Consider the following 14,862-nt stretch of genomic DNA (forward strand, 5'->3'; position numbering starts at 1 on the left):
TGCATTCAATATCCTGATGAGGGTTTTCCATATGTTCTCAAGACTGGACTAATACATTTGCTGCCCAAGTTTCATGGTCTTGCAAGTGAAGATCCTCATAAGCATCTTAAGGAGTTTCATATTGTTTGTTCCACCATGAAGCCCCCTGATGTCCAGGAAGATCATATCATTCTAAAGGCTTTTCCTCATTCTCTGAAGGGAGTGACAAAAGATTGGCTATACTACCTTGCTCCCAGGTCCATTTTCAGTTGGGATGACCTTAAGAGGGTGTTCTTGGCGAAATTCTTCCCTGCAACTAGGACCACTGCCATCAGAAAAGACATTTCAGGCATCAGGCAACTTAGTGGAGAGAGCTTGCATGAGTAATGGGAAAGATTCAAGAAATTGTGTGCAAGTTGACCTCACCACCAGATTTCTGAGCAACTCCTTCTTCAATATTTCTATGAGGGACTTAGCAACATGGAGAGGAGTATGATTGATGCTGCCAGTGGTGGAGCCCTTGGTGATATGACTCTCCTGCTAAGGCTAGGAATTTGATTGAGAAGATGGCTTCCAACTCCCAATAATTCAGTGCAAGAAATGATGCTATTGTCCTTATAGGAGTGATGGAAGCTTGCTTGTGGGGCTTCTATGGAGGCTGGATCTTTGAGCTTCAATGGGGTCCTTTAATGGTGATTTTCCACCATGGAGATGCAGCGGAAGACAAAGGAAAAGAGGTGAGAGGAAGCGCCATCCATTAAGGAATAAGCCATGGAAGAAGGAGCTTCACCACCAAGATGAGCCTTGGATAAGAAGCTTGGAGATGATGCTTCAATGGAGGAAAAGAAAGAGAGAAGGGGGGAGCACGAAATTGAAGGAATAAAAGAGGGAGAGAAGTGGAACTTTGAAGTGTGTCTCATAAGACTTTCATTCATCAAAGTTACAACAAGTGTTACACATGCTTCTATTTATAGACTAGGTAGCTTCCTTGAGAAGCTTTCTTGAGAAAACTTCCTTGAGAAGCTTCTTTGAGAAAACTTCCTTGAAAAGCTAGAGCTTAGCTACACACACCCCTCTCATAACTAAGCTCACCTCCTTGAGAAGCTTCCTTAAGAAGATTCCTTAAGAAGCTAGAGCTTAGCTACACATACCTCTCTAATAGCTAAGTTCACCTCCTTGAGATGAGAAGCTAGAGCTTAGCTACACACCCCCTATAATAGCTAAGCTCACCCCCATGACAAAAAACATGAAAATAACAAAAAAAAGTCCTTATTACAAAGACAACTCAAAATGCCCCGAAATACAAGGCTAAAACCCTATACTACTAGAATGGCCAAAATACAAGGCCTAGACGAAGGAATAACCTATTCTAATATTTACAAAGATAAGCGGGCTCATACTTAGCCCATGGACTCGAAATCTACCCTAAGGCTCATGAGAACCCTAGGGCCTTTCCTTGGATCTCTAGCCCAATCTACTTGGAGTCTTCTAGCCAATGCCCTTGCGGGGTAGGATTGCATCAAGGAGTCCATGAGGTGGCCACAGATTCATCTTCATCTCCTGAAAATAAAAAGCTTGAGGGAAAAATTGATGCCTTGGTTAACCTAGTAACTCAGCTTGCCATGAATCAGAAATCTGCAGCTGTTGCAAGAGTCTGTGGTCTATGTTCTTCTGCAGATCACCATACAGATCTCTGTCCTTCTTTGCAGCAATCTGGAGTCAATGAGCAACCTGAAGCTTATGCTGCAAACATTTATAATAGACCTCCTTAACAGCAAAACCAACAATAGTAGAATAATTATGACCTTTCAAGCAACAGATACAATCCAGGTTGGAGGAATCATCCAAATCTGAGATGGACAAGTCCTCCACAACAACAACAGCCTGTCCCACCCTTCCAGAATGCTGCTGGTCCAAGCAAGCCATATGTTCCTCCTATTGGATCAAGTGGCCTCGGAATAATTAAGAAGGGGGGGGGGGGTTGAATTAATTATTAATGTGCCTTGACTAATTAAAACTTATCCTTCTTAATGTTACTATATTTAATTAGGCTTTTACTACCAAGTTAAGAAAGTAAAGATCAGTAATTGAAACTTAACCAAAAGTAAAAACGATAATTAAAAGTGCACAGCAGAAATTTAAAGTGTAGGGAAGAAGAAGACAAACACAAGAGCTTTATACTGGTTCGGCAAAAACTCGTGCCTATATCCAGTCCCCAAGCAACCTGCGGTCCTTGAGATTTCTTTTCAACCTTGTAAAAACCTTTACAAGCAAAGATCCACAAGGGATGTACCCTCCCTTGTTCTCTTTAAAAAACCAAGTGGATGTACCCTCCACTTGAACTGATCCACAAGAGATGTACCCTCTCTTGTTCTCAGTTACAACAACCCAAGTAGATGTACCCTCCAATGTGTTAAGACAAAGTTCTCAGGCGGTTAGTCCTTTGAAACTTTGTAAAGGGGAAACAAAAGATATCTCAGGCTGTTAGTCCTTTGAAATCTTTTGTTTAAGGGAAAGGGAAGAATCAAAAGAATTCTCAGACTGTGTCTTTTTGAATTCTTTGAAAAGGGAGAAGGGAGACACAAAAGAATTAAGGCGGTTAGTCCTTTGTTCTTTTGGAAAAGGGAGAAGAGAGACACAAAAAGAATTCAGGTGATTAGTCCTTGTCAAATTCTTTTTGGCAAAGGGAGAAGAGAATGAAAAGATATAGCACACCTTTGTTTTCTGTGAAAGAACAAGGTTTGGAAACCAGAAAACTTAGAAAGCTTTTGGTAAAGGAAGAAGAAGAAGAAGAAGTTCAAAAAGGTGTTCAAAAGTTGTGTGAAAAATTTATTGAAATGCAAGTCAAGATCTTGCTTTTATAGACTCTTCATGTCTGGTCAAGAAAACCATTGGAAGAGTTATAACCTTGAGAAAAACCTGAAAACCATTGGAAGAGTTACATCTCTTGACTTTTTATTCAAAACTTGTCACTGGTAATCAATTACCAAAACCATGTAATCGATTACACAAAGTATTTTATGAAAAGATGTGACTCTTGACAATTGAATTTGAAGTTCAACGTTCAGATACACTGGTAATCGATTACCAATATATTGTAATCGATTACATCATTTAAAAATCAATTGGAACGTTGCAAATTCAGTTAAAAGCTTTTGAAATCAAACTTTGCCACTGGTAATTGATTACAGGTAATTGGTAATCGATTACCGGAGAGTAAAAACTCTGGTTACTTAGAAAATTTTGAGAAAAAATCTTTTAAAAAATAAAATTGTGCTATGTTTGTTTTTTGAAAAATCTTTTCAATACTTCCCTTGTGAAGTCTTCTTGATTTCTTCTCTTGAATCTTGAAATCAAAACTTCTCTTGATTCTTGAATCTTCTTGATTTCTTCTCATGAAACTTGAAATTAATCTTGATCTTGAACTTGTTGACTCAATCTTGAAATCATTCTCTTGGGCTTTTTGTCATCATCTTTGTCATCATCAAAACTACTTGAATCAACTTGATTCATCATCATGAAGCTTGCTTCTACACCTCCTCCAATGCAGCAGCAACAACAACAACAACAAAGACAACAAGCAACTGGGGCCCCTCCTCAACCTTCCTTAGAAGAGTTAGTGAGGCAAATGACCATCCACAATATGCAATTTCAGCAAGAGATAAGAGCCTCCATTCAAAGTCTAACAAATCAGATGGGGCAGATGGCTACTCAGTTGAACCAAGCTCAGTCCCAAAATTTTGACAAATTGCCTTCACAAACTGTGCAGAATCCGAAAAATGTGAGTGCCATCACCTTGAGGTCTGGCAAGCAAGTTGAAGTGCCTCCACCAGTAGCAACACCTGCACCTGAACCTGTCAAGCTTCATTCTGCACTTGAAAAAGAGGATGAGATAGTTGCACAAAAGAGAAATCTTCCTGATCATAAGGGAGCTAACAAAAATTTTCATGCAGGTGGACCTTCTTCTAGTAATTCTGACTTGCAGCAGCCTCCTATCCCTCTTCCATTTCCACCTAGAGAAATTCCAAACAAAAAGATGGAAGAAGTGGATAAGGAGATCTTGGAGACCTTCAGGAAAGTAGAGTTAAAAATACCTATACTAGATGCCATCAAGCAGATTCCAAGATATGCCAAGTTTCTAAAGGAGCTGTGCACCCACAAGAGGAAGCTCAAAGGCAATGAAAGGATTAGCATGGGTAGAAATGTGTCAGCATTGATAGGTAAATTTGTTCCTCACATTCCTGAGAAATGTAAGGACCTAAGTACTTTTTGTATACCTTGCATTATTGGGAACAATAAATTTAAGAATGCCATGCTAGATCTAGGAGCATCAGTTAGTGTCATGCCTCTGTCCATTTTCAATTCTTTATCTCTTGGACCCTTGTAATCTACAGATGTGGTGATTCATTTGGAAAATAGAAGTGTTGCTTACCCCACAGGTTTCATAGAGGATGTGCTGGTTCGGGTTGGTGAACTTATTTTTCCTATTGATTTTTATGTTCTTAATATGGAAGAGGGATTTTCCCATGGTTCTGTTCCAATTATTTTAGGCAGGCCATTTATGAAAACAGCCCAAACCAAGATAGATGTTTATGCTGGCACATTGTCTATGGAATTTGGTGATATTGTTTTTCATTTTAACATTCTTGATGCCATGAAACATCCATCTGAGGATCATTCTATTTTTCGTGCTGAGATAATTGATCAGGTTGTTGATGATTATATGTTTGATTTTGATTTTGTTCTTCATGGTAGGAAACATCCATTTTTATCTGATTTGCATACTTGTCATTCCTTATGCATTGAATCTGAATCTGAGTTTGAATTTGATCTTGTATCTGATTTTTATGCTGAGAGTGAATTTGAATTTGAGTTTGGTTCTGATTTTCTGGGTGTTGTACCTCTTGATGTTGATTTTTTAGAGTTAGAATGCACTAACCATGTTGCAGGAAGTACATACACTTCTGACTTGCTTTATGAGGTACAGGCTGAGGAACCTTCTTCTTCTCCTACCTTGGTTCCTCCCACTGTTCAGCCACCACCCACACCAGAGTTGAAGCCCTTACAAGCAACCCTAAAATATGCTTACTTGAAGGACAAGGAAAAATTTCCAGTGATCATCTCTTCCTCCCTTGCTGCTGAGCAAGAGGAGAAGTTGTTGCTAGTTCTCAAGAAGCACAAGAAAGCCATTGGATGGACTTTAGCAGACATTCCTGGTATTAGCCCATCTACCTGCATGTATAGGATACTTTTAGAGGATGGAGCTAAGCCAGTGAGGCAGCCACAGCGACGAATCAACCCCGTCATTCTAGATGCGGTGAAAAAGGAAGTGACCAAGCTCTTACAAGCTGGAATCATCTATCCCATTTTTGACAGCCAGTGGGTGAGTCCAGTCCAAGTGGTTCCTAAGAAGACAGGCCTCACAGTGATTAAGAATGAGAGGGATGAGCTCATCCCCACAAGAGTGCAGAACAACTGGCGAGTCTGCATTGATTATAGGAGGTTGAACTAGGTAACCAGAAAAGATCATTTTCCCCTACCTTTCATTGATCAAATGCTTGAGCGCTTGGCAGGTAAGTCTCATTACTGTTTTCTTGATGGTTTCTCTGGTTATTTACAAATTCATATTAGTCCTGAGGATCAAGAAAAGACCACATTCACCTGTCCCTTTGACACTTTTGCCTATAGGAGGATGCCCTTTGGCCTATGCAACGCCCCTGGTACCTTCCAGCAGTGTATGCTTAGCATTTTCAGTGACTTTTTAGAAAGTTGCATAGAGGTGTTTATGGATCTTTTTACTATTTATGGATCCTCTTTTGATGCATGTTTGGATAGTCTGGATAAAGTTCTTAATAGATGCATTGAAACTAACCTTGTGCTGAATTTTGAAAAATGTCACTTCATGGTAGAACAAGGTATAGTTTTAGGACATATCATTTCCAGTAGGGGCATAGAGGTAGACCCTGCAAAGATAGATGTTATTTCACAATTGCCTTATCCTTCTTGTGTGCGAGAGGTTCGTTCTTTTCTTGGTCATGCAGGGTTTTATAGGCGCTTTATCAAGGATTTTAGCAAAGTGCCCCTTCCACTATCCAATCTACTGCAAAAGGAGGTGGAGTTCGATTTTGATGACCGGTGCAAAGAGGCTTTTGATTGCCTCAATCGTGCGGTGACTACGACCCCTATCATTTAGGCACCTGATTGGACAGCCCCATTTGAGCTAATGTGCGATGCATCCAATTACACATTGGGGGTTGTCCTTGCTCAAAAGATTGATAAGCTGCCTCGGGTGATCTACTGTGCTTCCAAAACTTTGGATGCTGCTCAAGCAAATTACACTACCACAAAGAAGGAGCTATCAGCGATAGTTTTTGCTCTTGAAAATTTTCATTCATATTTGCTTGGTACTCATGTTATTGTTTATACTGACCATGCAGCTCTGAAGTACCTGTTGAAGAAGGCTGAATCAAAGCCTAGATTGATCAGGTGGATGCTTTGGCTCCAAGAGTTTGATTTGGAGATCTGTGATCGAAGCGGTGCACAGAACCTCGTGGCTGACCACCTAAGTACGATTGAGTGTGCGTCTGAGGACTCACCCATTCGGGATGATTTTCCAGATGACCATTTGTACATTCTGTATAGTATTTCTGATTCCTTTCCCACTCCTTGGTTTGCTAATATTGTGAATTATTTGGTTGCTTCTGTTTTTCCTCCCTTAGCATCTAAAGCTCAAAATGATAAAATTAAGAGTGATGCTAAGCATTATATTTGGGATGACCCCTATTTATGGAAGTTGTGCAGTGACCAGGTTATTAGGAGATGCATTCCAGACCATGAGATCGACTCGGTCCTGTAATTCTGTCATTCTTCCGCACCAGGTGGCCATCTTGGCATACAGAGGATAGCTCGCAAGGTGCTTGACTGCGGTTTCTATTGGCCCACCATCTTCAAGGATACGTGGAGAATCTATAGAACTTGTGAGCCTTGTTAGAGAGTAGGCAGCTCACTTTCATGGAGACAGCAAATGCCTCAACAACCCATGTTATTTTTTGAGGTGTTTGATGTCTTGGGTATAGATTTTATGGGGCATTTCCCTATCTTTTTTGGTTTTGTTTATATTCTCCTTGCTGTTGATTATGTTTCAAAATGGGTGGAAGCCAAACCCACCAGAACTAACGATGCTAAGGTTGTTGTGGATTTCGTTAGATCTAATCTGTTTTGCAGGTTTGGAGTCCCTAGAGCCATCGTTAGTGATCAAGGCACCCATTTTTGTAACAGATCCATGTATGCCTTGCTTAAAAAGTATGGGGTCGTGCGGATAATTTCCATACCTTACCACCCCCAAACTAATGGGCAGGCTGAGATTTCAAACAGGGAGATAAAAAGGATCATGGAGAAGATTGTGCAGCCAAATAGAAAGGATTGGAGCACTAGGCTGGAAGATGCTCTTTGGGCGCATAGGACTGCCTACAAAGCACCCATAGGAATGTCTCCTTATCGGGTTGTCTTTGGCAAGGCATGTCATCTTCCTGTAGAGATAGAGCACAAGGCCTACTGGGCTGTAAATACCTGTAACTTCTCTATTGATCAGGCTGGAGAGGAAAGGAAGTTGCAACTAAGTGAGCTAGATGAGATCCATTTAGAAGCCTATGAGAATTCCAAATTCTACAAGGAGAAGACCAAGAAGTTCCATGATAGCTTGTTAGTTAAGAAGGACTTCGTGGTTAGACAGAAAGTTTTATTGTATAACTCTAGGCTCGGACTCATGAGTGGTAAGTTGAGGTCAAAGTGGATTGGTCCTTTTGTGGTGACTAATGTTTTTCCTTATTGTACATTTGAGATCAAAAGTGAATCCACAGATTGTAGAAGCAAAGCTTCATGGTGAATCAAGAATGATTCAAAGATGTTTTGAAGATAACAAAGATGATAACAAAAGATGATGACAAAGGTGATGACAAAAAGCTCAAAGGTCAATCAAAGGATGAGTTCAAGATGTTCAAGAAGGAATCATGAACAATTCAAGACTCAAGAGGAAAAGTTGAAGAACACTTCAAGATTCAAGAAGAAGGATGAATTCAAGAATCAAGATTCAAGGATCAAGCTTCAAGAATCAAGATCAAGATTCCAGATTCAAGACTCGAGAATCAAGAGAAGACTTAATCAAGATAAGTATGAAAAGGATTTTTCAAAAACTGAGTAGCACATGAATTTTTCACAAAACATTTTTACCAAAGGGTTTTTACTCTCTGGTAATTGATTACCAGATTTCTGTAATTGATTACCAGTAGCAAAATTGTTTTGAAAAAGTTTTCAAATTGAATTTACAACGTTCCAATTAATTTCAAAACACTGTAATTGATTACAATGTTTTGGTAATCGATTACCAGTACCTTTGAACATTGAAATTCAAATTCAAATGTGAAGAGTCACATCCTTTCACATAAAAGCTTTGTGTAATCGATTACACTGTTTTAGTAATCGATTACCAGTGATTGTTTCTGAATAAATCAAAAGATGTAACTCTTCAAATGGTTTTTGACTTTTTCAAATTGTTTTTAAGTTTTTCTAAAAGTCATAACTCTTCTAAATGGTCCTCTTGACCAGACATGAAGAGTCTATAAAAGCAAGGCTTTGATTTGCATTTTAAATCTATCCAATCAATCTTATACAATCCTTTACAAGCCTTAAATATCTTTGAACTTCTTCTTCTTCTTTGTGCCAAAAGCTTTCCAAAGTTTTTCTGGTTTTCTAAACCTTGAAAACTTGTGCTTTTGATCTTTTCATTCCCTTCTCCCTTTGCCAAAAAGAATTCGCCAAGGACTAACCGCCTGAATTCTTTTTGTGTCTCTCTTCTCCCTTTTCCAAAAGAACAAAGGACTAACCGCCTGAATTCTTTTGTGTCTCCCTTCTCCCTTGTCAAAGAATTCAAAACGACATAATCTGAGAATTCTTTTGAATCTTCCCTTACCCTAATACAAAAGTGTTCAAAGGACTAACTTCCTGAGAATTCTTTTGTATCCCCATTCACAAAGTATCAAAGGTTTAACCGCCTGAGATCTTTGTCTTAACACATTGGAGGGTACATCCTTTGTGGTACAAGTAGAGGGTACATCTACTTGGGTTTGACTGAGAACAAGAGGGGGTACATCTCTTGTGGATCAGTTCTAGTGGAGGGTACATCCACTAGGTTCAAAGAGAACAAAGGAGGGTACATCCCTTGTGGATCTTTGCTTGTAAAAGAATTTTTACAAGGTTGAAAGAAATCTCAAGGACCGCAGGTCTCTTGGGGACTGGATGCAGGCACGGGTTGTTGCCGAACCAGTATACAAACTCTTGTGTGTTTGTCTTCTTCTTCCCTACTCTTTTAATTTCCACTGTACATTTAATTTCCGCTTTTACATTTTGTTAAGTTTCTCTTCTACTCCTTATTCTCTTAACAACTTAGTAAAAGTCTTAGAAGAGTAATTTTTTAATTAGTAAAAGTTTAGGAATAATTAATTCAACCCCCCTTCTTAATTATTCTGAGGCCACTCGATCCAACATAGATAAGAGCTTCAAGGTCAATGGACACCGGCTGAAACCATTCCTCACAAATCCCTCCTTAGTGGATGTAGTGGTGGAGGAGACCTCCTTACTTGACCCTACTTCTCTTCCGCCATGACTTAGGGAGTTTTCTTTTTCTGTCTCCTTCTTTACTTTTATTGCACTTGTCCAATTTTATTGATTGTTTTGATTGCTCTTGATCTTGTGATTGTGCTACATTGAGGACAATGTGTTGTTTAAGGGTGTGTGTGTGTGTGGGGGGGGGGGGGTGGTGGAGATTGTTCTTTAATTTTTTTGATTTTGTTGGGTTTTCTAGTTTAATTTTTTTAGGTTTTCTAGGTTAATTTTGTTATTTTGGTTTTATGTTTTGTGTATAAAATTGCTTGTTTCTCTTTGAATTATAGGTTATGTACAGTGATGTGTCATCATTTTCTCATATTTCTTAACCCTTTTTGTCACCATTTTAATTATTGATTAGCCTTAATTGTCAAATTAATCATGCAGTTTTATCATTTGGGCCTACTGGATTAATTTTGTGTTTTTAATTTAATTTCAGGAGAATTATAAGCAATTGGGCTTGAATCCAGAATTGAGCTTGAACTATTTTATTCTACCAAATTTTATCTTATTCTAAAGTACTTGTTGAAGAAGGCTGATTCAAAGCCTAGATTGATCCGATGGATGCTCTTCGGCTCCAAGAGTTTAACTTGGAGATCCGTGATAGGAGCGGAACACAAAATTTAGTTGCTAATCATTTGAGTCGGATCCAACATGTGTCTGATGAGGATTCACCCATTCAGGATGATTTCCCAGATGATCACTTGTATATATTGTATAGTATTTCTGATTCTTTTTCTACTCCCTGCTTTGCTAACATTGTCAATTATTTAGTTACTTCTGTTTTTCCTCCCTTAGCATTTAAAGCTCAAAAAGGTAAAATTAAAAGTGATGCTAAGCATTTTATTTGGGATGACCCCTACTTGTGGAAATTGTGCAGTGATCAGGTCATTAGATGATGCATTCCAGATCATGAGACCGACTCAGTCCTGCAGTTCTGTCATTCTTCCGCACCGGGAGGTCATCTGGGTGTTCAAAGGATAGCTCACAAAGTGCTTGACTATGGCTTTTATTGGCCCACCATCTTTAAAGATGCGTGGAAGATTTGTAGCACTTGTGAGCAATGTGAGAGAGCAGGAAGTGCACTTACATAGCGACAACAAATGCCTCAACAACCTATGCTATTCTATGAGGTGTTTGATGTCTGGGGCATAGATTTCATGGGCTATTTTCCTGTCTCTTTTGGTTATGTTTACATTCTCCTTGAAGTTGATTATGTTTCAAAATGGGTGGAAGACTAGCCCACTAGAACTAATGATGCTAAGGTTGTTGTAGATTTTGTCAGATCTAATCTGTTTTGCAGGTTTGGAGTACCTAAAGCAATCGTTAGTGATCAAGGAACCCATTTTTGCAACAAATCAATGCATGCCTTGTTTAAAAAGTACGGGGTTGTACACAGGGTATCCACTCCATACCACCCCCAAACCAATGGACAGGCAGGAATTTCTAATAGGGAGATCAAAAAACTATATTATTTCACCTAGATCTTATCTTATCTTATCTTATCTAGATTTTATTTTATTTATGGGCTTGGACAGCACCAAGGTTCTAGTTTAGGCTTCTCTTCTCTCTCTCCTCTCCTCTCTCTCTTTTTCATTTTAGTTTTAGAGTGCTACTTTCTTTTCCGTTTTAGTCACTTTTCATTTTAGTAATAAAATTTCGTTCTTCAATCTATAATTTCGTTCTCTATTGATTAATGGAAGGCTAAGTCTCCAACGTTGTTTTCTCTTGAGGATCAAGCACAGTTCTCTTTGAGGTTCTATTATTACTATTAAATTCCGATCAGTTTTTCCTCTTGACTAATTACTTTGTATTTGTTGCTATTAATTCATGTATGCTTAGTGCTTGATTAATTGTCTCTGCGCTTAATTTACGTTCATGCTTAATGATCGTTTATGATTAATTGGTGTATGTGTTGCTTAATCACATAATGAATGCCTTATGTTAAATTTCGCTTAGTAATTTAATTTAGGGTTGGATTAAGTGGTTGAACTGATAAAGGATAAACTCTCGTAACCTAGGATAAGAAACTTGCTTGTGAATCAAGGGGAAGCAACGTGTTTTAATTCTGATATTTTATAATTCACATTTATTCGCTGTTTAATTTACAAAAGCAAACAACCCCCCCCCCCAATTCGTTACTATTTTCCTACTATCTGTTATGAACATTTGGTTTATCATTGCTTGTTGGGAAACGACCTAGGATCACTTCCTAGTTACTGCAATTTAATGTTTATTTGATTCGGGTACGGCCTCGATCATACAGGTAATGGGTAATTGTTTTTGAAATAGGAGTTTCTTGGCATTTTGTGAATTGAAAACCTTGTTTTTCTCTACGTGTCAAGTTAGTTTTGAAAGTTCGAATTGAAAGTGATAGATTTACCCTTTGTGGGAATTTGAGCCATCATCATCTATTTTATTCGATGTGTTTTGCCCCATTGATTGCTTGCACAATAGCCTTGGCTTGACTCTTGTTGATACTTCTTGCTTCACATGCATGTTGGGAGATGATTTAGGCATTTTGTTCTTATAAGCCTCTAGCCAAATAAGCCTACCTTGAATTAATTCCTTTGATAGCCCCTTTGAGCCTATGTTCCCCTTTCTTTGTTTTGAAGCTCATTACAAGCCTTAAGTGAAAAACCATGATCTCACCCTACCCTTAAGGAATTTTGGAGCTTTGGAATTGTTTTGGGAATAAGTGTGTGTGTTGGGGGGGGGGGGGGGGTATGTTTCACTGGATGATATGTTGGCCATGCTTGATGATGTATTTTGGCCATGCTTGATGTATATACATATATTGCCTAATTGTTGCTTTATTTTTCAAATGCTTTCAAATGCTATTGTTCACGTTAAAAAAAAAAAGAAAAAAATGAAAAAAAAGAAAAAAAAGAATGAAGTTGAATAAATGAGGTCTTTGTTTGAAGACTTGGATTGGTTTGAGGACTTGGTTGATTTTGTTTTGGGTTTACTTTTTATGCTTAATTTTTAATTTTGGTTTTGGGGTTTACTACTTTTTCTTACTTCCCATTTATTCTCCATTGCTCCTCTATTCCTTTGGGTTTTAGCTACTTATCCCATACTTTCCTCTACCTTGTCCTTGGCCCCATTACAACCCTAAAAGACCTTTTGATCCTCATGTGCATGTGTTTGTGGTGTGGTTGTCAATTTTAGAGTGTTGCAAAGTCTATGTGGTGTTTGTTTTCATGGGTGCTCTGAGAGTAAACAGTAGCCTAGACACTTGAGAGATAGAGTGCATATCTTATGAGGCTTTATCACTTTTCATTCTTGAGCTGATTGACTATCTTGCCATGTTTGAGATGCTTGGTTGATTTTCATGACTAGCTGGCCTCGTTAAGTTGCACCTGGCCTCTATGATTAGCTGCCTGCTGCCAGTCACATGCTGCATGTACTTGTGCATCTAGAACTTTAGCCTCCATAGGTGATCGGAGATGGACTCCAGAGATGGTACCTCCTATAGAGGCGACGGTGGTGCAACTGCATCTGGTTGCTGCTGGTCCTCCTCTGGCTGCTGAGAGCAGGAAATCCCAGGACCCTGTTGGACTTCTCCGAGTCCACTGGGTGTCTCGGAGGCGTAATCCCTGCAAACTGGTAAGTAGCATCTGAAATCAGCTAGGTGACGTGGACACTCACCTGAGTCAGGATGGCATAAACCAGCTGACACTTCGGCAGGGGGAGGTCTGAGATATGGTCACTTGGGAGAATGTTGCTAAGCAACAACGCCATCCAGATTTGCGTGAGGGTGGTCATGTTGGTGCGTATGATCCGCACCCGTCTCCCCGTTATGCTCCGGGCAAAGTCCTTCCCCGGAACGCAAAGTAGCTAGCTGATAGCCTCCTCATCGAAGCCCGAGGCCTGACTCCTCCTCTGGCTGAACTCGCAGTGCTGACCCTCCTCCAAGACCAGTGGATGCCCCAGAAACTGGTTGATGGTATCCTCATTGAAAGGGATCCATTGGCCCCTCACCCAGGAGCTCATGTCTCTGACTCCCTCTTATGTAGGCCAGGAATTAGCTTAAAACTCCACGACTATCTCAGGATCGAACTTAGCCATGGGTGATATGAGTTGAGCACATTGCCTTCGGGATATTTCCTCTTGGAACTTAACATACTCTTCGTCCCTCAGACAGACTCGCCTCTCTATAAGGAATGACCAGCCTTTAATGGCCTCAAACCATTGTTGGTGTTCCACAATCCGGAACCTGTGTCCATCAAAGTCCACATCTGCCTGTGGGGCCGCACTGGAACCCTCTCCAGTGGCATCTTTCTTGGACCTCTTGGCTGGGAGCTTTTTCGGAGCCATTTCCTGCGAGGATACATTTGTAAAGTTAGTTTGCAAGAAATAACAATTTATCACAATGAAAGCCAATCAGACTAAACTGGTGCGCACTTCTTTTCTAACAACGCAAACGTCAATGTGTAATTAGAAGAAACTTACACATCGATGCGTGGGTCATTTTATGATACATATCTATATACATGCACACACAAATATCTTGGTAAAAGGCATCCTATGACATATACCTACATTTTTTAAAAGAACTTTTATGCTACATATCCACATACATACGCACATTTTTTTTTTTTGCATTTTCATGATACATATTCACATACATATACATTTGCAAGGCATTTTCATGATTTGCATATATATACATTTCGCAAGGCATTTTCATGATATGTACCCACATGTATACGTATTGCAAGGCATTTTTTTCTACTGTCATACCCTAATTTCATTCGGGGATGATCATTTGCAAATATTTGGATCCTTGCCACCTGAATTGAGCTGCTTAACACCAATTGCCACGCATTCCATAAGGATTTTCGATGTTTTGGAAGGAAATGTGCAAAATACTCAAAAGGAGGGCAAAAGGGTCACTTTTGGGGCATTTTTCAGCCCATGGGAAACCTAGATAACTTCATGATGAAGTAACCAGCTTGCCTGGGCGAGCAAGTTACTTCAAAATGAAGTTATTAGCTCACCTGGCTGAGCTACCTTCATCCCCAATGGCTTGTTTTGCTATAAATAGGTGTGGGAAGGCTGAAGGAATCAGTTCCCTGAAGTCCAGAGGACCAAAAAGAAGAAGAAAGAAGAGAAAGGAAGAAGAAAGAAGAGAAAACAAGGCCGAAGCGCTTCCGAATTGCATCCGTGATCGATTCCTACACCGTTCGTCATTCGTTCTTTGGTCGTTCTTTGTTCTTC

At 39.5% G+C, this 14,862-nt stretch overlaps 1 non-coding gene across 1 annotated transcript; it reads right to left on the bottom strand.

Annotated features, from left to right (window-relative positions):
* Positions 1–306: 306 nt before the first annotated feature.
* On the bottom strand, positions 307–413 carry LOC114369016. Its single transcript, XR_003657479.1, has one exon. It is a non-coding gene; the product is annotated as a small nucleolar RNA R71 (small nucleolar RNA).
* Between the last annotated feature and the right edge of the window lie 14,449 nt (positions 414–14,862).

Source organism: Glycine soja, chromosome 9, assembly GCF_004193775.1.
Source record: "Glycine soja cultivar W05 chromosome 9, ASM419377v2, whole genome shotgun sequence".
Classification (NCBI taxonomy): Eukaryota; Viridiplantae; Streptophyta; class Magnoliopsida; order Fabales; family Fabaceae; genus Glycine; species Glycine soja.